We start from the raw sequence: 23,213 nt of genomic DNA on the forward strand, positions 1-23,213 counted from the left end.
CTGTGACAGATTAGAAATATGCTCTGGCCATTTAGCTTGGCAAAAATCATACTTTTTTTTTTTTGCACGAACATGAGAAAAAAACTCATCCTGCTGCTAAGTGGGAAAAGTTTATTCTGAGAATAACACCCTCCAGGCTCCCAGTTTTTCTACCTAGAAATGTTTGCTATGTCTTAATAATAACACAGAAAGTCTCAGAGTGCATGACAGAATATCATTATATTTTCTGGGTTTAGGAAAAACCCCATTATAAATATGTCTCCGAACGGTGTATATATACCTTGGCGTGGAGTTTAATTTGCTGTCAGTCTCAAACCACTCTTTATCGTGATCCTGGGTTCCTACTCCTAACACACAAACCCATTTTTTTTTCCCTTGGAAGGAAAGGATGGAAGCAGGTGCTGCCCCCGACCAGACAAAGCTTCCGGCGAGGAGGCAGAAAGACGTCCCCAGCTCGGTTTTATTCTGTTTGTCAGCGTTTTAATTCTGAAACCTGCACTTGAGAATTTAGGGCTACGAGTCCTGCTTGCCACGCTTCTCCAAAGTAAACTCCGGCTGAAGGGCAATGTTTTAATATTTGAGTGGAGCAGAGGAAAGGGCCGCAAGGGAAGCGCCGTGAGAACGTACCTTGGTGAGGAGCCCGACTGGAGACTCAGTCCTGACTCGCTAAGCGCTGTCTTTGCAGCCACTGGAGAGGCTCTGGTGGGAATTCAGGGGGATCTGGGGAGGGAGACGACTTTTAATGTGGTGTTTTTAAACGTAGCCCAGGTGCTCACACCGACTGTTGGGATCCCCCCCCTCCCAGCCTGTCCTCAGGTAGTTAACATTCACCAAAATATTGATGGCAGTTACCTTTCCTGCCAGCTCTTATCTGAGTGGGCTTGAGTAGGGCTTTGGCAGAGCCTGAAAGGAGGTATTGTTACCTTGCAAAAAAAAAAAAAAAAAAAAGAAAAGAAAAAAGAAAAAAAAAAGTCAAAGAAAACTCGAAGTTGAGAAACAAAGGAGGATTTTGGGATCAGCTCTGGCTGGGACAGCACTGCTCTGCCAGGCCTGGGATGGGACTGTCCTCCTACCACCAGCCCCAGGGCCTGGCAGTGGGGAATGTTTGCTCTTTAGAAAACAGCTGGGTTTGGGTTTTTTCAATCTATTAGCGTGGCTTCTGAGCATCCCTTTTGTGTCTGAGCTCAAACCAAACCAGATACAGGTATGGATGTGTGTCTCCTTCTCCCTCATCAGTGTCCTGTGTCTCTTTCTGGAATTCCTGCTCCAGTTTCAGCCAAATCTGACAAAGAGGATGTTGAAGAAATAATAATTTATTTTTTTTTTGGGTAATTTGTAGAGATACAATTAAACACTGCTGAGAAAAAGAACAGCAGTGAGCACTTCTCTGTACTAGACCCCAGGGAATCCACAGGCACCGAGGACTAGTCATAGGAGGGCAGGATCCTGTTTCCTGCTGCACATTCAGCTCCTCCTGGGCTTTTTATTTAGTTCTCTGCTTATCTATCACCTTATCATTTGTCCTTAGTTGGCTCAAAGACTGTCCAGAATCAGACCCTTTATCATTTGGGGTCAAATGGTCCAGGTTTGGTGGCCAGGCCAAATCATTTCCATGAGGTTTCTTTTTCTGAGACAGCTTGAACAACAGTCCCTGAAGAGGTGACAAATCTGAGGTCTCCAAAATGACCCGAAACTGCACAGAAACACCCACATTTTTTTCTGTATTACTGGGGCAGGAAGGATATTTTGGGATAGGGAGAAAAAAAGAAAAAGAAATCTCCCGAGGAGAATCAAATCCAGTCTTACTGGTCTGGCAGCATTTGTGGAAGAAAAAGGCAAGAGGACAACGGGATGACTGTGGAGCGTGTCCCTGGGTGAGAGGAGACCTCTCTGTCTGGGTAAGGCTCTTTAGGCAAATATCAGGTGTTTTTGGGCTATTTTAGGGGAATCTGGTGCATTGGGCAAATGAAGCTGGTGCTGCCACCCTCGATCAGGGCTGTCCCAGGGGAGTCAGTGCTGGCTGAGTCCCTCCAGTGCTCAGGATTATCCTGGGGGTTTGACCCTGTGGGGTGCTGAGTGCTTTTGGCTGACTCTGAGCTGGGGGTGTCACTGCTGGGGAGTTCCTTTGCTCCCCGGGAGGGTTTTTAGCAGAGCCTGAGGGGTTTTCGCTCCAGCTGAGGAAAGGAGGCTGGTGCTCCCACCAGATGCCACTTCTCCAATCAAGCAGTTTCCCGTCAGCCCCTGGTGGTGATTAATTTTCAACATCTTGTGCCTGCCTGGCCCGATCTGAGGCCGTTGACTGAGAAAGCAGGAAAGGTCAGGTTGACGAACACCGGACCCGTGGCGTCCAAAGCAAACAGCCCTGTGGGATGCAGGGTCAGCCTGGAGGATTCCCGTGTGAGGAGAGGGCAGGTCGGTGTCTGTGCTCCCCCTTCAGGGCTGGCTGGGAGGGGGGAAGGTGTGCAGACCCTCCTGGCTTATAAAACCAGCAGCGTTGTTGGGGATGAGGACTGGGTGATGGAGGGATGTGGGGGTGGGATAAGGATTGGGTGATGGGGAGAAGTTTTCAGCTGTATCCTGGGTCATTTTTGAGCACTACCTACTCCTCTGAGGTCCCAGCTGTGGTGACCTTGGGGCTCTGAGTTTCAGTGAGCCACTGACAGTTCCCTGAGGTCAAATCAGATGGTTCCCTGTGGTCTCCAGCTCATCAAACACAACCTCAGCAATTTATCTGACCCATCTGCAAGACAGTGCACTGATAGAATACCCTGTACATGAGACAAGGGGCTTGGTTTGTACTGAATTTAAAAAAAAACCCTGTTTTGTTGTGGAATCTCTGGACATAAAATAGTCACAGTCATCCATCACTTTAATGGCTTTGCAAGATCCACAGAGCTGATAATCTGTGATAAAGAGATCTCCAAGCTATGGCACATCCTCCTGTTCTTTGCTTGTGCTCGGAGCTGCACCAGTTGAGCAGCCTTGGTCTGGCTGTGTCCACGTGGGGGGGACAGGTCTGTGTTACAGCAGTGTAGGAATAGGAAATGGGTATTTTCTTATGATTTAAGAGAGGCAGAGATACCAAACTGACCCCTAAGTGGTTTTTCTCCATCCAGCTGCTAATGCAGTACCCTAGAAAGGATCACAGAATTGCAGAGCCACGTTTGACCTGCTGCAGGAACAAAATGCATCCACGTTCCTCAGCTTGGGAACTTGGCCTTGGCCTGCTGAATAAGGAAGTTGCAGTGTTTAGAAGTGGAAAGGGACCCTCCATTTCCACAGGAATGCCGGTGAGTCCCTCCCACCACCTTCAGATTGTATTTCTAAATGATCTGGGACATCAGAGCAAATCAGGAGGTGATTAGGCAGAATCAGGAGGTGATTAGCCAGCCTGCTTGGCTGCAGTCACACCTTTCAGCATTAATTACCCACTCCTTGAGAGTGATGACGTTGAGCGTCTGCGGCGGGGGCTGCCCAGGGTTTGGTGTCCTTGGCCAGGACGAGGGTTGTTCATCCAGCCATGGGAAATGAGGGCTCCTTTGGGAAGAGATTGAGGAACTGGATGGGCAATTCCAGCTTGAAGGTGTGGGTCTGATCTCCCCGACCTGGCTGTGCAGGTTGGATGTCACGGGGGGGGCTTTGCAGTGCAAGGGAAGTACCGAGACTGATCCTCTGGTGCTTTTCTGGGGAACACTGAGGGGTTTGCTGGCTTGGTCTGGCTCAGTGTGAGGATGCTCAGCAGCTCAGGCTGAGCCCTTGGAAACCTGTTGGAAGTCGGGTTGGAAAGAGCTGCACCCATGGGTCCTCCCCAGGCTCCAGCCCTGCCTCCTTTTTTAGGCTGAAGCAACATATTTATTCTGCAATTTTGGTTCTTCTTCCACTAAACAAACTCCCAAAATAGGGCAGTACAAGCAGAAGAACTAGACAACCATGTTCACAGAGGTTTTCCCCAGAGCCCAGCGGGATGCAGACTGGGGCAGTGTGGGTGGCACCAGACTGGGTTGGTGTCTGACCTTGCCCTGCTCTTGGCTGGTGAAATTTCTTCCCTGGCACAAGACCAGGAGCCAGCCCTGGGCTTGTTGTCACACAGGGGACGAGCCTGGTGGTGCTCATGGTCAGGAGGCTGAGCTGCTGCTGTTGTGCAGCCAGGAGGGGGAAGGTGAGCTCAGTGTCTGCAGCCCGGGGGCTCACGTGGAGCTCGGATGGTGCCCAGACCTGCACGTGGTGTGTTCCCACCATGGAGTTCAGGCAGAGTTCGGCCCTGGGAGCTGCTGGAGACAATGCAAACCCCACCTGCTCCTGCCAGCTGTGCATTCTGCCCCTGCTCGAGCCACTTGTCTGCAGATCACAATGAACCTCAAGGCTCCTGCATGAAATAACACTTTATTATTAATAATAATAATAAGTAGAGGTAATTTGTGATTCTTGAAACTTGCCCAAGCCACCAAATTCAGATTGAGATCTGACTTCAGCCTCCTGAATGTGGGGTTTGGGCTGGTCTCTCTGCAGGCCTGGGACCAGTTGTGAAATGTGGAGTTCATGTCCTGCCCCTGAGCTCTCAGAGCTGCGGGCTGGCCCCGGGCCAGTGTGTAACCATTATGAAAACCTCTCTATCTGAGGGTGTGCCACCTGTCTGCCCTTTTCTTTTTTTCCCCTGTAATTGTGATCTTCAGCAGGGTGAAGTGCATCTGTGAGCTCTGGGGTTGGCTGTGGTGGAGAGACCCTTCGGGGCTGGTGAATCCCTGGGGGTGACATGCTGTGACCTTGTTGATCTTTGGGGCTGGTTTTGCCTGCTGGAGAGTCCCAGCCTTTGCAGTGGCACTGGCACAGGCTGCAGGAATGTGGTGACCAGGAGTGTGACAGGTCATGGCCAGGCTTTTTGAGGAGCTGAGTGCTGGGTGTGCCACGACACCGTGTTCTGGGCTGCTGAGCAGCTCCTGCTCGTGGGGCTCAGGAGTGCTAGAAAGGAATTGCTCCCATCTGATACACCTTGTTCTCTGTCCTCTGAAGGACAGAGAAGCTCCTCCTCCCTTAGTAGGGTAGCTGAGGGAAAGCTTTTCCCATTTCTGAGGGGATCACCAAAGCTTTCTCTGGGTAAAATCTCTTGCATCCAATCCATCCATGTGAGGGGCTGTCCTTTCCCAGTCACCACATCCATAAACTTCCCTTCCTCTCCTTGACCATCTTCTGTCACACAACTCCATCCCTCAGGAGCTCCATCTTTTCCCAAACAGGCTTAAAAATGGCCAAAGGCTCAGTTTATCTAAACAACTTTTGAAGCTGCCAGAATGAGAGATCCAGGGAGACTCAGGGCACAACTTCTAGAAAAGAAGTAAAAATACTGCTGAGTTTGGGGTTTTTTGGGGGGTTGTGTGTGTATCAGCTTTCAGATGGGGTACCCAGCACAACTCCTGGCTCTTTTGGGTCCTTGGCCGAAAGCAAACTCTGCTGTTTGCACAACTGGCCGGTGGCAGATGAGTTTGTGCAATACAGGAGGGTTTGTGTCACTCAAAACCAATTTAAAAAAAAAAACCCAGCCAAAAAACCATAAGCTCTGCCCAACCCTTTGGCATTTTATTAATAATTTTTCAAAGCTGCAGGAGTACAGCCTCTCCCTTGTCCCAGCAGGCGTGGGTGGGAGAGGGTTTGCAGCCCAGCCTGGGCCCCTGGGCACGGGGGTGGGCGAGTGATGGCTTTGGGTGGCTTTGGCCAAGCCCTGGCTGTGGTGCAGCTCTGCCTCCAGGGCTGAGGAGAAGCCAAGCCGGTGGGAACGCTTCTCCAGCATCGTTTTCTGCCATTCACAGTAATTTTTATTTATGTGTTTGCTTTTTCACATGCAGATGGGCAGCATCAATGGCTCAGGGCTGTGGTTTGCACCCCAGAGCCAAGCAAGTCGTCCTGCCCTGGCTCAGCCTCCCGAGTGAGCTGGCTTGGAGTGTCCACCTGGGCTGCTCCTATCTCTGCAAAGTGGCTAGTTCATTCCACAAGCTTCCAGCAGTAGGTTTCTGACTGTTTGCATCATAAAACAGTGTTTAAAGTGTGGTTATGGTCAGCAAAGAGCCAGAGAGCAACTGTAAAATTGACATCTTAGGGTTTTTTTAGTATTTATCCCTTGTCTGTTCTTGCCCATGTTGAATTTGCTCAGTTTGTGAGTCGCAGTGAGGTTTCTCCTTCCCGAATTCCTTCCTTTGGGAAGGTTTCTCCTTCCCGAGTTCGGCGTGGCAGTCGGGAGCTGATTGCTCTGCAGGGCAGAGGGAAAGCTTTGGAAAGCAAAGGGACACACAGCCCCTGTGGCCTTGGGTCACCCAGGCTCCAGGGCGTGGGCTGGGCCCAGCTCAGACCAGCCTGGTCTCGGTTTCTGTGGACTGAGTGACCTGTTAGGACCATGTCTGTGTGTGGACTTGGGCAGCTCTTGAGAGGGCTCCAAGCTACGTGGTAGGTGCCCCAAAGGAGGCTCCAGCCCTCACTGGGCTGGCAGCACTGCCCTGCCCGCCGTGTTTCCAGGGAGAAGTGGCTTTTCCCCAAGAAGAGCCCGAGCGGGAGGCTGGTGACCATCCCACAGGGGAGATGGCTCCGACCGAGAGGGCTCTGCTGTGGGAGCTCTGGCTCGGAGCAACGGAGACTTTTGGGCTCTGCAGCACCATCAATGGGTTTTATTGTCCTGCAGGGTTTTTTTGCTCCAGCACTTAATTCAGCAGCTCCATTCATTTGGGTCGGGACATACATATATACCTTGGCACTGGGCTGCCAGGACAGGCCAAGTGGTTTTTAGGCAGCCCCGGCCAAGAAGCACAGGGCGAGGTAGGGAGGCTGCACAGAAATTCCTGCCTCGCTCCGGGGAAGTTCCTAGAATCTGTGGGGAGCTGCAGGGTGAGGGTTGGCACCGGGGCACGAGGGGCTTGAGAAACTTCTCAGCTTGACTTGGAGCCTCTCCGTAAAGAATTCAGGGCAAACGTTGGAGGCAAACTGCGAAATCACGGCTCAAATCCCTTCCTCCGGAGTCGGATTCTGCTCCCGGCGCAGCTGGAGAGGGGATGTGAAAGTCTGAAATTCACTCTCAACAACCCCCCCACCTCCTTTCCCTTCCCACCTCCTCCCTGCTGGCCCAGGGACCTCCTTGAGCACCAGCAGGGATGGGGGGACACGGGGCTTGTCCCTGTCCCAAATGGGGGGCTGAGCTGGGGGTGGGCTCTGCTCCTTCCTCCCACGGGGGAGATCTCCAGGTCTGGAAGATGGAAAAAGCCCCACTCCAGTCCTTGAGATCCTTCCTTGGCTTTTCCCCTGATCCTTCCTTAGCTTTTCCCCCCCAGATTTGTATTTCCCCCCCCAGATTTGTGTTGTCTCAGCTGGAAGGTCTCATGCAAAGGAAACCCCTTGATGGGTGTTGGGTACAGAGGGGGCTCTGTTGGCTGAGTTTGGTGTCTGTTGGGAACAGGGAGGTCCAAACCACCTCCTGTGGAGAAATGAGGTTGGCATTTGGTGACAACCAGAGCAAAACCAGTGGTGGAGGCACTGAATCTGGGGAAACCTTGTCCATGATGCAAAGCTGGATCATTTTGATGGGGTTTATTGCTGTAGCAGTGCTGGAGTTTGGAGGTGAGGGACACCCAGATGTCTTGCTTTCAGTTTGCTGTCCAGTTGCTTCCTCATCCTTATTTCCTGGCTCTTTAGGAAGTGGAATTTTTCAATTTTTCGGTGCTGTTTCCTGTACTGCTTCACACATAAGAGTGCTGTGAGATTCCCAAGGACCTTCCATCTAATTCCTAGGCAGAAAAAAACAGGATTACAGATCCTGCATTGCTGCATGGGGAAGGAGCAGATGGGCAAAGCATTTTCTGCAGGCTTCTCTCTGTGCTAGTGAAGAGAAAGTGGCTCATTATTGTAGGTCTGCAATAAAATTAAACCCATCCTATTTTCCAGTTTGAAAATGCTTCCTCAACTCAGAACTTTTATCCAAATCCCCAACAATATTTACATCAATTTTTTTTTTTTTTTAAATTAAAAATTCAGAGATAATGGGATGTTTCCCTTCAGTTTGGGTTGTTCAGTACTGGAAGAGGATGGGCCAAAATACCCAGAGGGAGAGAATTCTCACAGCACCAGCTTTCCTGCCCGAGTGTGGGGAGGAAGTGATGGGAATCTCCTGGGAAATTTCCTCATGGAAACCCTGTCCTCTTCTCAGAGGACTCCTGGCCCAACTTTCCACTTAATCTGAAGTTCTGTGGGAAAAATTGTGTATATATATATATATATAAAATAATCTATATATATATATATGGAACTGGCCAGTTTTCAAAAACCTCAAGCTCACTGCTGATGCTTTTGCTCCAGTAGTGCTTTAGGATGAATATTGCAAATATTTTGGTGCAGTTTCTTACCTTTTTTTTTCTTCTGCCTTTATTTTTTGTAGTTCTTAATTTTAGGGGTTGCAATAGGAAAAATCTTATCTCTCTCTCTCCTCCTTATCCTGTCTGTGTCCCAGGACTTCACCTGGCAGGGACACCTGCCACCGCCTGGAGTTCTGGCCTGTGAAAGGACACAAGTCCTTGACATCTCTGGTCACCACACCGATCCAAAGGGATCCTGGGAAGCGTGGGAATGCTGGCAGGGCTGGCTGAGCCTGCCTGACCTCCCCTGGGCGCTGCCTGTGCTGCCCCACAGCCCCTGTGTTTGCTTTGGGTGGTGAAAGTCCACGAGAAGAATGAGAGGAATCCTGCTGGCTCAGGAAGGGTCAGGATTTTGGGGGTCCTCCTCACTTCCCAGGGCAGCAACACCCAGTGCAGGTGTGGGATGAGGACAATTTTGGGATCATATCTTCAAATATTTGGGTTTTCACGCTCGCCTTGTTTGAAAATGGGAGCAGTCTATAGCATGTGCTGCTGAAAAACACCTGTGTTTTACATTTTACACTCCTCCAGTGTGTGGTCCTGGTCAGGAACTCTTTGTCCATCTCATCAGGACCTTAAAAACTGTTTGTCAGGAGTCCCAGATGGAAAGGCAGAGGGCTGGGAAGTTCTGGGTGCAGGGTGTCTTGTTTGGAGGGGACGTGGTTTTAAACCAAAGTCCTTTCAGCAGCCGTGTCTGCCCGTGGTTAATGGGTTACTGATGCGAGTTGGCACTTGCAGCTCCTGCCCTGGGGTGCCCTGGCCTGGTCTCGTGACTGAATCAATCAGGGCCAAGAAATATCGACAGGCTGGAAAAGCACCAGGCTCTCCTCTCCCAGGAGGTTTTCCTTAAAGCTCCAGCTCCTGGAGTGGCCTGAATCCTGACTTTTCCTGCCTGAAAGCTGAGTTTTGCTGGAGTAGAGCCGCTTTTCTGAGTGAAGTTCAATGGTGTGAAGGCCAGGTGTCCTTTTCAAGTCTTTATTTCTTTACTTCCAGCCAATGAGGGTTTTAATTGTATTTTAAAGTGACTATTCAATGACTTTTGGGGACACTTCTTGCTTGTAGTGCCTGCTCTGCATGAGCCCAGCCCCCTGGGGTGCATCCACACCTCTTGGTGGAGCTCAAGGGGATGCTCAATGTCTTGAATCGCCCAGAGCTGTGGGATCTGAGGCAAAATTCCTGCTCAAAACCCACGTGCAGTGCATCCCATGTCCTGTGAGGGTGTTTCCCTGGGTGCTGCTGGGGCAGGGGTCAGGCTTGGTTGAGGTAGGAGCATTTCTGGAGCACTGAAATGTGCTGGTGGGGGGTGGTGGAGCCCTGGGGCAGCACGAGCTGATCCTCCTCAAACCCTGCAAGGCTCGGCTGTTCCCTCAGGCTGTGCTGGGAGTGGTGGATTAAGGGCCAGGGTATGTTTGGTTTGGAGGGTGTAGCTGTTTATGGATGGATTAGAATGGGATATTTGGAGATGCCAAGGTGAGCACAAATCCTCTGAGAATCAGCAGGGGGGCTGTGCTCCTAAGTCACTTTGTCCCTGGAAGAAATCCCATATATAATGTGGATATGGCTGCTCGGGGATCAGGTTGCCCTTGGGAGGCATTTCTATTTCTTTATTTTTTGCCAGAAATGTTGCTTTAAATACTGTGTCATCCACCCCCAGTTTTTGTGAACGTGTCTGTGGCACTGCTGATGATAAATCTCAAATAAATGAATTACATTATTGAGAAAAAGCCCTTTGTGGCAGAGAGTTCCTGATGTGCTTTGGGGCATTTGTTTCCCTTTGGCTTGGGCTTGGCTGCCCGTTGTGGGAAGGAGCCCAGAGTGGCTGATGTTTGATGGCAGAGTCACAGCGAGGGCAGGAGGAGGGACAGGGATGTGCAGGGCAGGGGTCAGGTGTCCCCATGTCCTCGTGGCATCCTGTCCATGGAACGTGGCTTTGCAGAGAATCGTTTCACTGAGGCTGGAAAAGACTCCAAAAACCTTGGAGTGCCCTCCCTGTGCCCCATCCCCACCTTGTCCTCCAACCCCAACCATTCCATGACTGAGGTGGCCAAACAGGCACTTGGTCTTCATGAGCAGATTATTTCAGTTCAGCTTAAGCCCCTTCCTAAGCAGTTGACACCAGGGAGGATCCCCTGTATCAACTGACACCAGAACTTGGCACGGGTCAGAGTCACAGGTGAATTTTGAGCTGTGTTTAGACCTGCCCTGAACTGCTTCTTGAGCATCACTTCAGGGGCCATGTCCAGCTGGAGCACTTGGTACCTGGTGACAGCAGCGATGCCCCCACCTGCCCTTTGCCTTTTTCTCCCTCTGAGGAATATTTGGGCTTCCCTGTCCAAGCCTGTTCCCGCTCCTCTTGTAGCTGTGCTCACAAGGAAATCTTCAAAGGCTCAGTCCTATCAATTTTCCCCACCATATGTTCTCATTAAAAAATTTATTGTGCACTTTATCTTAGGATTATTTGCCATCAATTAATAAAACATGTTGCAAGCTTCAAATGAACATCCTCCCCTCCCCACTTCCCTTTAACGAGGGAAAAGGACAGAGAAATATGAAAAAAAATCACCATGACAGATGGTGTTTTTTAACCTTTCTTTTGCCCAATCTGGGGAGGAAAAAAAAAAAGATTTTTCTCAGAATGTTGGCATGGGTTTCTAATTATGAGTTACACGACTTGGAGGTCTGATCCAAAGCTTAGTGAGCTCAGCCAGCCCAAAATGTGTTCGTGTGTTGAGGTGGATGGTGCTGACACAGGGACTGGCAGAGGGGACGGGGGGTGTGGGGTGACACTGTGGGTAGTGGGTCCCCCTTCTCCTCCAGGCACTGGGGTGAGCAGGGAAAACTGCAGAGAGTCCACTCCTGGAAGCAAATGGTTGGCAAAGGTGGCCAACAGCTCCCAAAGGCACGTGGGGTTGGCAGTCCTGTCGTCCTTGGCAGTGGCTGTCTGGTCTTGTAGGGAGCCTGGGGCTGTGGTGGAGGCTTGAAAAAGTGACTTTTGGGGTTTTTTTTGAAGAGTTCCTGAAAGGAGAGACCTCCCTGCTGTGCCCCTGCCCATGGGGAATGTAAGCCCTGGTTTGGGGGGAGGAAGGGTGGCACGGAGAGCCTGATGATCCCCAAGCTGATGGATGGCATTCCCTGTCCTTTTTCCCGCTTGGTGAGATCAGAATCGTGGCTTTGCCCTGCCGTTAATTTGGAATTTTGGGCTGCCCAGGGTTGGTCTCCAGGGGAGATGGGGTGGGAGGAAAAGCAAACAGAACATCCCCCAGCAGCGCCCGCGGCCGCTGCAGGGCTGGGACATCGTGTACCCTGCCGAGCCTTTCCTTGTGCCTGTGCCTACCAGGGGGAAATAAATACAGGAATAATGCACACAGACGGGTTTCTTACATAAACAAATGTCTGGGGAGAGACCTGGCTGTGGGCAACCTGCTGGGAAAGTCCTGGTCAGATGGGAATTGTAGAGTTAAACACTCCAGTCTCACTTGGATGTGTCTGGGCTTTGATTTATACTTCTGATTGGATGTTTGCCTGGCCTGATCAGAGAGCTTGGGCAGCAGTGCATGTTGACACTTGGTGTTTAGCTCTGGGTAAAGTTTAAACAGGACTTATCGTGGCTCTGACACCTCGTGGAGGCTTCCCCGCTTTAATGACACGCTTCGTGCCATCCCTCACACGGAGCTCTGCCACGGGGCTGGCCCACAGGCTCGCACAAATTCAAGGAAAAAAGTAAACCTGCAAACCAAATTCATGGAAAAGCTTAGTCGACACCTCTGCTAATTTTAAAGTAACCCCACTGCCCTCCATCCCATTTCTCCGCTGGCTTACGCTGCTGGAATCTCAACCCTTGCAGTGATCTCAGGTCAGAGAGGCCCTTCCAGCCCTGCAGAAACTGTTCACTGCCTTGCCCATGTTGCTCCAGTTTGTCCCAGAAGCAGCTCTGGGCTCTGCTGGGACTGGAACAGCCTCACGTGGGAGGACAGGGCTTAGTTTTGGGTTGGGTGTCTGGTGATGTTGCTCTGGGTTGGGTCAAAATGGGACTCTCTGACTTGGGACCATCTTATATTTTTTCCACTCAATTCGCCCTCTTTTGCTTTTAATAGAAATTGCTGAAATGAACACTGTCAGGTTCGTTCTCCCCACGTTTCTCCCACCCATGGAAGGTTGGAGGAACCTGCTCTGGGTGCAGTTTTGGGGGCTCGGGTGGCCAAGGGCTGCCCCCGGCTCTGTTTGCACCCTCCCACGCAGGCAGGAGGAGGGGATGGGGACAATATTTACCCCATCTACCCCAATTCCTGTCCACCAAATTTCCCACTCAAGGCCCACCAGAGAGGTGCACTGGAAATGGGATTTAACACACCATTCCCAGCCTGACACGGGCGCTGGCCTTGAGTAAAGCTCATGCTAAATAACACTGAACTAATTTAATTTTATGCCTTGATTTTTATGAGTAACAATTAAGAAAAAAAAAAAAAACACCAGCAGAACGTAATTACTGCACCTTGAAGTCCCTGGGCCAAAGCCTGAGCTGAGGTTACAATATGACAGCTTTTATCTGGGATCTGATAGGGGTGTTATTCATTGTATTAAAAGTTTGCCAAGAGAGGCTTCACTGAAAATTAACCCGTGTTATCACAGTGAGTAATATCCTGGTTTTATCATGTGGAATAAATAAATAACGTAGACTTTAGGCTTTGGCTTAACGAGGTTACACCGAGTGCAGGGTGAGGAAACAGCGTTAACACCACTGCAAGGATGGGTGATTAAGGTGAGATGAAACTGGAACGGAAAGTTTTCTTGCATAATGGCAGAGCTTGTATTACTATTAATTATGTTATGCAACGGGAATAGGATGGAATTTGGCTCTATCTAGCAACAGGCCTGGGTGAAAAACTGCAGGAATTTTCTCAGGAAAATTCCACTTATGACACTCCTGACACCATTTCCTCACCTTGACCTGTTGTGGTGGTTTAGCTTTGAGCCACCCTGGTGAGATAACTCCTTTGGCTCCTGGGGAGCCCTTTCCACGTGATCTCACTGGTGCTTCTCCCACCTGGGATCCCCATCCTGCTGCTCTGCACCGTGGGGCCAATGAATCCAGACTCCAAGTGAGGTGGAGCATCAGCAACTCTGATGGGAAAAAACCCCAAACCAGAATCACAGAGTGGGAATAAAAACAATGATATTGGGAATAAAAACAATGATATTGGAGAGCTTAAAAAACCTGAGCAACCCCCTCGTCCCTTTGTGCCACTGGATGTTAATCATGCCAGGAATACCCTTATCCTCTGGGCCATCACCATCTGTAATACCTCCAGAGGAGCACGGGAGTGCAGGTGAGCAGAGCCAAAGAGGGCCAGGAGTGAGAAGAAAAGAGAGAAGGAGAGAAAGGAAAAGTGAGAAAAAACCCAGTCCTTGTCTGCCAGTGGTGGAATTTCTGTGGAGATGTCTGCAGGGCAGCGTGGTTAATGAAAGGAATAGCGCTCAGGGAAGTGATGGGCCCGCAGGGGAGGGCTCTGGCAGTGGCCTCCATGGGAAGGTGATGTCTGGGAGAACAATTGCTGGGCTGTTGTACCGTGCCTGGCGCTATGAATGGAGCCTAAGAAAGGGTGTCCTTGGACTGTTGCTAAAGCCCATCATCTTCTCCATCCCCTGCGTGTGCCGCTCGCCGCCGCTGCCTCCCGAAACGGGTGAACCAAGGGCATAAAAGGTGGGATCAGAGCACGCTCCAGCCTCAGTCCCTGCTGGGGCTCGCTGCTCATCCATCTCCAGGGTGGCAGGGAGGGGCCTGGGGGGTCCCTGCTCTCTGGGAAGCTCTGGAATTGCTGAGGGCGAAGTCAAGGGGTCGAGGCGGGGCAGGGGCAGGTTCTGAGTGGGGCTTTTGGGGTGGTGTGTCCTTTGAGCTGGGCCATGAGCTCCCCGTGAGCAGCTCAGGGGTCTGCTGGCCGAGCAGAGTGGGGATGTTGGCCACTCACCTGGCTGGCTGGGATTGCCCAGCTCCCTGCAGGTCCATGCAGTGACACCCTGTTGTTCCAGGAGGCTGGGTGTCCCTTCTCCAGAGGAGCCCTGGGATCCCCACCGAAGATGATGAGGACAATGATGAAGAGCCCGAGTCTGGAATGGCTTCACACAGCCCCTGGGATGTGCAGGTATGTCTGTGCTCTGTGTGTGTGTGTAAGGACAGCACATGTGCCTTCCCTCTGCTCCTGGCCTGCCTGGGCCACGCTCAGCCCGTGCAAAGACTCCTCACACCTTCTTTTCCAAACCTGAAATGGGAAATTATTCAAGTTTTTTTTTTTTTGGCTGCTGAGAGTTTGAAGTTTAGCAGGCATTTACAAAGGATTGGAGTAAAACAATAACTGTATGAATGACATGGACTAGGGATCTGTGCTGTCCTCACCCAGGTCCCAGCAGAGTGTACCATACACTGTGCAAGTGCAGAGTTTTATCTAATATCAGCATAAAATTGTTGGGTTTGTAGTTTTGGGCTGTGCATGTGGTTTTGGCTAAGAAGAAACCTGAGTTGCAATGAACATTTAGGGCATCATGTGTAGATTTGGAATATTTTTTTTTCTGGCATGTGTTGTGTGGTGCTTACCCCGTGGTGCTGCCTCTCAGTATGATATAATATATAATAATGCACTTTGTGTCATTATTTCTGCAAAACAGAGTGAGATTAAAGGTGTTAGAGCTGTGTGTCCTCAGTGGGGGAACGGAGGGATGACTGTGGGCACCTGGGAAAGCCTGGCCTGGGGGTTAAACCCAGGCTTGGGTTCAAAAGAAGTATTTCCCATTTCTGCTTATGCCCTTTGCCCAGGGCAAATTGCTTGACAAAGTCTGTCTGCCTCAGTTTCCATCTGTTGGGCAAGAATTATGGGAATTCTGGACTCCCCCAGAGGTGTGAGATAGGGAGGGGTGTCAGGCTCTGTGCATCAGGCATTGGTGTGGCCACTTCAGTGGTAAAGAATGAAACTGGAGTTACTCCACGGAGTTCCAGGGAATCCCACTGGATTGCACTGTGCTGAGCCCCAGGGATCTGCTCTGAGCACTGCAGTGAACAGGAGTTAGCAGGGAATGAATCAGAGCTTTTCACTGGTTGTTGTTAAGGGAAAGTCTCCTGTTGGTTGGATTTGAAGAAGAGAGGAAGCAGCAGTGCCACCTCAGGGCAGTGCCACGGGACAGTGCAGCCTCCAGGGAGGGGGGACAGCACTTCCCAAGGGTTCATCTTCCCTGTGTGCAGCAGTGAGCTCCCCTCACCTGCTGCTTTGTGGGTGGGTTTCGTTCCCACAATGCCTGGTAAAGATAAAGCAACCTTGTCCTGTTTCATGGGAAACGGAGTCGGGGGAGCTGCTGTGGGGCTTGAGCAAAGCCCTGTGGAAAAGGGCAGAGAGCACAGGAGGGAGAAAACCCACTGGGCTGCAGTGCAGCCCCAATTTCCCCCCTGTATTGCCTGAGGGATGAGGAATGGGCACAAACCCCGTGGATAACCAGCCCAGAGCTCTCGTTCAGCCCAGCCTTGCTGCCCCTGAGGGAGGTTGGACCCCGTCTGGCTCGTGGGGTGGGCTCAGTGCAGCCCTGTGCGCTCCTGCTGGCTCCTTGCCACTCTCTGTTGGCCTCCAACTCCAACGTTCTTCTTCTGTGGTGCATTTATTTGCCTTTTTTTCCCCAGTTGCAGAGCAGGCAGGGCTGTGAGGGAGTCGGGGGCGTTGCTGAGCGCAGGGTTGGGTGGTGAGGGGAGCCTGGCTGGCAGCAGCCTGGGGCTGTCATAAAAGGAACTGAAACGGGAGTGTTAACGCTTTAGCTGAGTTATGGAGAAATGGGTTTGCTCTTGCAAAAGAAACTGCAGCAGTTTTGTGTCTGGGAGGGTCTGGGAGCCCCTCCAGAGGCTCAGGAGCCAAGCACAGGCTGGAAGGAAATGGGAGCACTGGGGGTGTGGGTAGGGAGACACAGGATTGCAGATCACTTCAGCTGGAACTGACCCTGCAGGGCTCCAGTCCACCCCTGCCAGGACAGGGACACCCACACTGGGTTGCTCTGGGGCATGTCCAGTGCAGGTCTGAGTATCTCCAAGGATGGAGATCCCCTCTGGGTCCCTGTCCCAGTGTCTGATCGCCCTGGTGGTGAAACTAATTTTGTAGAATCACAGAATGGTTCGGGTTGGAAGGGACCTTAAATCTCATCTCATTCCACCCCACTGGAACAAGCTGAGGATCAGCCTCTTCTCCCAGCCTCCAGTTGTTCCAGGGGAGGCTCAGATTGGACATCAGGAGGAATTTCTCCATGGAAAGGGTGGTCATGCATTGGAAGGGGCTGCCCAGGGAGGTTTGGAGTCCCCAGCCCTGGAGGTGTCCCAGGAAGGCCTGGCCATGGCACTCAGTGCTCTGGGCTGGGGACAAGGTGGGGATTTGGTGGATCCATGCCCTGGGAGGGCTTTTCCAACCTGAATGATTCCAGGATTCTGTGTCTTTAGGAGAACACCTTCAGCCAGCCTGGTCCTCTGCTGGCACGAGTCAGATTAACTCCCCTGGAGCCAAAAGCTCCTAGAACAACAACCTGCTGGGAATTAGGAATAAATGCAAATAGTGTTTGTTTGATTTGCTCCTCGGGTCTGGCCAGGAAACCTTCAAGTAGCAGCACTTTCCCTTTTAAGCAGGTAAAGTGCTTTTTTAAAACACAGCCGGGAGTGTCTGTGCTCCTCTGTGTGTGGCTGTAAATCTTCCCCAGCTCTTAAGGAGCCTCTCACTTGGGAACTCCATGCTGTGAAATCCAGGGCTGGGAGGAGCTGCAGAGCGTGGTGGGACCTGCTTGGAACTGGGAAGGGGGAGAGGACCGTGGGGAATGGGGCGATGGGGAGAAGAGCAGGGCTGAAGGACACAGGCAGCTGGTGATGGTTGGATCTCTGGTCCAGACTGGGAGACTGGTGGGATGGTGGTGGAAGGTGGGGATAGTGGTTGATGGGGAATCTGAATGGGAAAGTAAGGAAATTCTCTAAGAATAGATGAGAACGATCAAATCAGCTGAGATTTTAGGCTTAAATATATATATTTTTAAATTTTAAAAATATGTGGCTTTTTTAGGTCTAATATTAATTTTTTCAACATTTTTCTGTGAAAGGCAGAAACTTTTCTAGGCGAGTGGGAAGTGTAACCCATCCTCCAGCTTTCTGTCCCAAACCAGTTTGGACCAGCCATCCCAACAATCTATCTGTCACAGGGGGTTTGCTTTTCCCCCCCTCCTTAGCAAAGAGCAGGCCAAGTATCACTTAAAAAAAAAAAAAATTAAAATCACCAATAATTAAGAAAAAAACACCACAAATAACAAAAACCCAGCAGCTTTTGCCATACCTGGCTGGTGGATTTTTCCCTTGGAAGTTGGCCACCCCAAGCACACACAGGGCTCTGTGTGAGCCTCCCTCACCCTCCAGGAGGGAGCAGAGGAGAGGTCCCTGTGCCTTGGACGCTCGGCGGGGCCGGCGGGCGGGGGCAGAGCGCGAGGCAGCGTTTTTGAACTCGGTTCCTTTTTCTATTTTATTTAGATTGGGTTCTGCTCAGCGGGGTGATTTCTTAATTAGAGCAGCCCAGTGGTGCAGGCCTGTCTCTCCAGACCCCTGCTCTGCCTTCTTAGGTTTCACGAGGGAAGTTGTCGTGCCTTATTTCCTGAGCTCTGACGCTTGGGCGGTGTGCGGGGATTGCAACGGGAGGAAAAGACATGTAATTTAATCATCTTTATTAGATTTTGGGCGAAGGAGGGGGCAGAGCAGGAGGAACCGTGTCCTCTGCTTGTCTCTTGGCTTTCTCTTCTGCTTCTAGTGGCCAGAGATGAGATTTCACGGCAGAGGCAGCAGAAAAGGGATGGTCCTAAAGGACCGTGTGGTGATGGATTTTTTGTCCTAATTTATGGAATTTTCCTGAGCAGTTGCTGTTATCTCAGTCTCAGGCACATCCATGACCCTGCATGGATCCATCATGGGTTAGTTCATGACTAGTTGTGGCTAAAAATTTGAGTTTTGGTTAAAAACTAGTTGTGGTCAAAAATTTTGGAGTTTTGATCCATTTGGTTACATGAAAGGGAACCCTGTCCCTCCAAAGGGAACCCTGTCCCATCAAAGGGAACCCTGTCCCATCCAAAGGGAACCCTGTCCCTCCAAAGTGAACCCTGTCCCTCCAAAGTGAACCCTGTCCCTCCAAAGGGAACCCTGTCCCTCCAAGGGAGGAAAAGGGGTGAGAGGCCCGTGGGTCCAGTTCAAGCAGAGTAAATGGGGAAGCAAAATGTGGAATTTTGCAACTTGCAAGGGTTTTTTGGGAATCCAAGGAGGGCAGGCAGCCTCCACCTGGAGTGTGGCGTTGCCACCCTGTCCCAGGCACAGCTCTGCTCAGCTCCCACTTCCAGAGGGCAGGTGAGAGCTTCCCTCTGCACCAAGGGGAGAAAAGCTCTAAGGACACAAATTGGTCCTTTTTTTTTTTTTTAGACTAGAGATGATGAGGAAAAATCTACTTCCTTGCATGGTAGTGGCTCAAAAGTTTAGTTCTTCCTCTTACCTTTACCGGGCAGAGCTGATGTGGATGCACTGAGGGGCACTGGGAGCTCTGAGTTTTGCTGGACAGTGGATCAGGATATCTGCCCACATGCTCGTGTTGACTCTCTGCCTGCACTTACCAATCACATCCCCAGTTTTTATTTAATTTAAATCAGTGCTAATCCACTGATGCCAACGGAGCTGGGCTATTCAAGCCTTGCCTTCTGCATCCTACACGCTCAGCTGAGACTTCACAGCTTAAAGCATATTAAACAAAGCTCAGTGGGGGGCAGGGGGGCACACTCACGTTTAATTCAAATGAAATCAAGTTCTGGATTTTTTTTTTTTCTTTAATAAATCCATTTTATGGCTGGAACAAGGGCGAGAGAAGCAAATATTTGTTACCTGGAGACACCGAATTCTCTCCCTCCTCACCACATGGGTTGGAGTTATTATTTTTCTGGCTGGCCCTGTGAAAGGCTCCCGTGGAGGATGGGAGAGGTTTATAACTCAGTAATGGGCTTCTCGCCTCAAAGTGGTTCCAGTTGCTCCCCGGGATGGGCTGGGATGGTTTTGATTACGCTGTGAGGGGGGGTGAGAGCTGGTCACGCTTACACGGTCCTTGTGGTGGGCACTGAGCAGGTCTGGGCAGCTGTGGGGGCAAACAGGGGGGATGCTGAGCCATGGAGGAGCTGAGACATGTGGCTGCTCACACCCCCTGGCACAGGTGGGGCTGGGGAGAGAAACATCTCCCCTGTGATCTGAGCGTGGCAGGAACTTTAAAAAAACGCCCTTTTTTGTTCCCCGAGGAGTCACTTTGTGCTCGGAGAAGGAGCTCGGTGGCTGCAGCTGGGCTGTGTCAGTCCATGTGGCTGCAGTGGGGTGTTCTGGGGGCTGCACAGTCCCACTCCTGGGGTTTGGCAGCTGCTTGGCTGCGTTTGCTGCCTCTCCCCTCGTGCAGGTGCTCCGTGGGCAGCGCTGTGGGGGCGGCTCCCGGGAAAAATCGGCTGGAAAACTTCCCCTCTGGGGACAGGGGTGTGAGTCAGTGACCACTGCAGTGTCACCTGTGGCCTTCTGGAGGGTGAGGGAGGTGCTGCTGGTGCTGCACCGGGAGAGGCACTTGTCGGTTTTGGGGAGTGCTGCAGGGCTGGGGGGGAAGGTCTTGTGGAAATGCTGAGTGGGATGTGTTTGTCCCAGGACGTATCCACGGTCCCTCCTCTCCTTTCTCACTGCCCTGGGGAGCAGGGATGATTTTGTACATGTGTTTCTTGAAAAGCCCACAGTGCACCACCCCCAGGGGCGTGAGAGCAGCTGCAGGTGCCAGGGAAAAGTGCTGCTGGTCCATCCTACCCCTGTGTTTGCCTCACGGGGGGGACCCAAAAAACCCACTGCTGCTGGCAAAATAAGTTGCTTCAGTTGTGAGTTGTGTTTTTGGGGGGAAGCTGCAGCAGCTTGGAGTTTGGTTTCCGAGAGAGAGCCAGCAAGAAATTACAAATTAAAACCAGAGCACCCTTTTCCCCCCTCCAGCTCTTGATGTCTTGATTCAAGGTATGCATAACCATGATCATTACTTGGAAGGGCAGCCCCCCCTCCACCTCCCAGGGTCTCTGTTATCTCTAGAGCCACCCTCTGGCTTTTGATTACAAAAATGACACTGGAGAGAAACTCTATCTGCTGGGAGTGAGGCAGCTCCAAGCCCTCCTCCTCCTCCTCCCTGGGACCCTGCGAGCTGCAGGGGTAGGGAAGGAAGAGGAGGGAGGGATGAAGGTCACCTTCCGCTGCCCCGGCAAGGGAACCAACCCCGGCTCGAGCTCTCCAGAGTCATTATCGCAACAGGCTGCGAGAGGTTAGGGAGGAAGGAGCTTTTCGGAAGTCTTTGCCCGCTAATTGATTGTGAGGAGAGGAAGGAAGGATGGATCAAAAAGAGAAAGAGCCCCCTCGCCGCTTGCAGCCCCCTCTGCCCTCCCCAAATGTGCCCAGCCGGGAGGCAGCGGGATGGGGTCTGAGCTGGAACGGAGCAGAAGGGAAATCAGATCCAACAGGAGCGGGGTCTCCTTTCAGCCTGATGGCAGATGTGGAAGGGGTTTTCCAGCATCATTAGGAAGGATGGACTGCCCAGCCAGGATGGGCGTGCTGGCTCAGGGAGCAAGGCAGGCCTCCTGCTCCCCTCACCTGCACTGTGGCATCTCCAGGCCATGGAGAGCAGAATTCTCCTGGTTGAGCCTCAGAGGAGCTGCTCAGCTCCTTGTGCTGGAGGGAACTGTCTGGGAAGGAAGTTGATGCAGCAGTGGCTTTCTGGCCCCGGGTGAGATGGTGCCCAGAAATGAAAGGCAGCTGCAGAATTTGCCTCCTCCCAAGACTGGATGAAACCAGAGCACTTTAAGATGACACAGTGCAAGAATTAATCCACTCAGGTGTCACTAAAGGATTGTCTAAGCACGTTGAGTTACCTCCTGGAACAACACTGTGTCGGTATTTACACCAGGCAGCGTAATTTCAGGTTTCCTAATCAAGCCTTTGGAAAGGAAACAGACAATTCATGCCATTCTCTGAGTGCTACCTCTCCTTAACCTTTCAGCCTGGCTTCCAGATCCAGGAGAAAACACAGTGGAAGAGATGAGCTGCTCCCTTGGGGAGTGGCTTCTTCATCAGTGCTAATGATTGGTGCAGTGCTAATCCTGGTGCAACCTCAGGCAGTAATTATCATTACTGTTATATTGGTAAGGAAGGCAAAAAAACCCCAAATGACTTTTAGAGCAGCCCAAATCACCTGGATAAAATTGGGAACACTCCCTGAGCGCTCAGGAACAGACTGAGACTGGAAACCAGTTGCCTTGATGCCTTGCTCTAACCACCAGACGACCCACCCTGTATGAGCAAACGGAATAAAATTTGAAAGAAAACAAAAATCTGACTTGAAAAATGTGTTCCGCGTAGAACCAGAATGTTCAGCGGAGAAAAAAAGGATGCAGTCCAAAGTTTTACTTCCAGGCAAACATTTCAAAATGGACTTATAATGTAGCCTTTCATTTAGATTTTTATATGAAGGTTTTACTTGAACTTGTAATGAAGATGGAAAAATCCGAGGTTGCCATGGCTACTGGCACTTTGCCCAATGCACTCAAATCTTTTTCCCCTAATAAAATAGATTTCAGAACCCCCCCCATAAAAAGGGAAGAGCTAAAGACCCTATAAACAAACGTAGGATGAAGACTATTATTCCATGTCAGGCTGGTTCTGACCATCATGGGCAGGTAATTTGGTTGATTCTTTTTTTTTCTCCTCACCAATTAGGCCCCCGGACCCCAAAGTCCAAGGTGGTTCTCCTGGTAATAACCAGGAAAATGCCAGGGGTAAGAAAATCGAGTGGTGGGCTGCCAGGTTCTCTTTTTGGGCTGGAAATGCATCTACCTCGTCCTGCAGGAGGAAACTTGGTTAGCTTGGGTGTTCTTGCAGTCTGCAGCTCCACCCCAGCTGTGAGGGACCCTCTTGGGTGGGCATTTCTGTTGTTCTGGCATCTGCTCAGCGCTCAGCCAGCAAAATTCGGGACAGCTCCGGGTCCCTGGCACTGTGCAGGAGCTGTGCTGGTGGGATTGGTGCATGTTTGTCCTAAATCAAGGGCTGGACTCGAGGTCTGGGGTGGCTTTATGGTCGGGGTCTGGGCTGGGAGATGAGCTGGGCTGAGCCTGGGTGAACACCCTGGCAGTGGGATGGTCTGCGAGGTCCCTTCCAACCCAAACCATTCTGTGGTGATTCCATGAGGATGGTGATCTCACAGGCAGAAGGAAGCTTGGAAGGGGGAGCAGCAGCAGCTTGTAGCCATCTCCTCCTGACTATTTGCAGCTCCCTGGCCCAGCCAGGAGTCTTGGATCTGGAAATGCTGCTCTTTGGCTTCGGCTGCTTCTTGTTTGTGGGAGCAGGGAAGGCTCTGGCCATTCCCTTGTCCTTTCCTGGTTGTGTCTTCTTTCTCTGAGGAATTCAGGCCAGACTGGGGCTTCTGCAGCTTTTGTCCTTGCAGTTTCCCCCTGGAGACCCTGGTGGGAGCTGAGTTGATCCATGCAGGAAGAAGGTTGAGCTTTGAGGTCTTCTCAGAGGAGACTGAGCATGGTGAAATGTTGGGGATGGATGGACAGTGTGGGCACCCAGAAATCACATGGGCTGGCTCAGAAATGGTTATGACATTCCTGTGGGAAGGAGACAGCACAGGCCATGGAGGTGAATGATTGGAACTGTCCTGGTCCTGTCCCTGGGAGAGGTGGAGGGAACTGCTGATGTTCTTGTTCTCCTCAGGCTTTCAGGGAATCCTTTTAATGCAACAG

General features: G+C 51.3%; 1 protein-coding gene across 3 annotated transcripts in view; it reads left to right on the forward strand.

Annotated features, from left to right (window-relative positions):
- Positions 1 to 23,213, forward strand: part of SLC39A11 (solute carrier family 39 member 11) — a 251,285-nt gene that overhangs the window by 203,555 nt on the left and 24,517 nt on the right. For all 3 annotated transcript variants that reach the window (XR_007629322.1, XR_007629321.1, XR_007629323.1), the window contains exon 4: positions 14,415 to 14,527. The gene's annotated coding sequence lies outside the window, so the exon portion shown is untranslated. The remainder of the gene's footprint in view (positions 1 to 14,414; positions 14,528 to 23,213) is intronic.

Source organism: Myiozetetes cayanensis, unplaced genomic scaffold (genome assembly GCF_022539395.1).
Source record: "Myiozetetes cayanensis isolate MyiCay16 unplaced genomic scaffold, myiCay2020 scf22, whole genome shotgun sequence".
NCBI lineage: Eukaryota > Metazoa > Chordata > Aves > Passeriformes > Tyrannidae > Myiozetetes > Myiozetetes cayanensis.